The sequence below is a fragment of the Pseudophryne corroboree genome, unplaced genomic scaffold (genome assembly GCF_028390025.1).
Source record: "Pseudophryne corroboree isolate aPseCor3 unplaced genomic scaffold, aPseCor3.hap2 scaffold_533, whole genome shotgun sequence".
NCBI lineage: Eukaryota > Metazoa > Chordata > Amphibia > Anura > Myobatrachidae > Pseudophryne > Pseudophryne corroboree.
In genome coordinates, this window is record NW_026970134.1 from 181,854 (window position 1) to 182,556 (window position 703).

At 37.3% G+C, this 703-nt stretch overlaps 1 non-coding gene across 1 annotated transcript; it reads right to left on the reverse strand.

The window, feature by feature from the left end:
* Window positions 1-427: 427 nt before the first annotated feature.
* TRNAN-AUU (transfer RNA asparagine (anticodon AUU)) lies at window positions 428-501 on the reverse strand. Its single transcript has one exon. It is a non-coding gene; the product is annotated as a tRNA-Asn (tRNA).
* Window positions 502-703: the final 202 nt, after the last annotated feature.

Genomic DNA, 703 nt, shown 5'->3' on the forward strand with positions numbered 1-703 from the left:
AGTGGCGTTAATGTTTCCTGGTGTCAACTTGTATTATTTCAGTAGACATTGAAATGAGGCTGCATCTTGCTGCCTTTCCAATGAAGCAAGTTTAATTTAGTAATAGGTGAAAAACCATCCTTACAAAGGTGTTAATCAGAGACTTGGCTTTGTGGACACTTTTCAGAGAACAAATTTGTTAGCATAAAAATAAAGCCAGAAAATGAAGAGCTGTTTAATCACTCGATTGGATTTTTCTGCCAGCATATTTTTTTTCTCTGCAACCCACTGCTAAATTGTGCTTCCTAGCTGTTTTTTATAAAATCACTGAATCAAATCTAACTCTGATTACATCAGAGAAGGCCATGTACCCTACACCATAAGAGGAGGTTTGAAATTTTGACTTGTCTACTTAAATATCACCAAAATCTGATCACAAGGTTAATTACGTCCCTGGGTGGGATTGAACCACCAACCTTTTGGTTAATAGCCAAACACACTAACCGATTGCGCCACAGAGACACTTTGCAAAAGTCCATACTGACAAAGGCTAATAAGCATTCATCTAAAACGTTTCCTAGAAAAACTTTAAAAAGTCAATAATCTGGAGAGTTTTTGTAAAATGTTTCTTCCATCAACCAACGAAGAAACACATTGGTACTTTCCCATGATGAGTGAGTGCTTCAGGATCTCTTGCACTTACATGTGCAGCAGAGTACTGCAA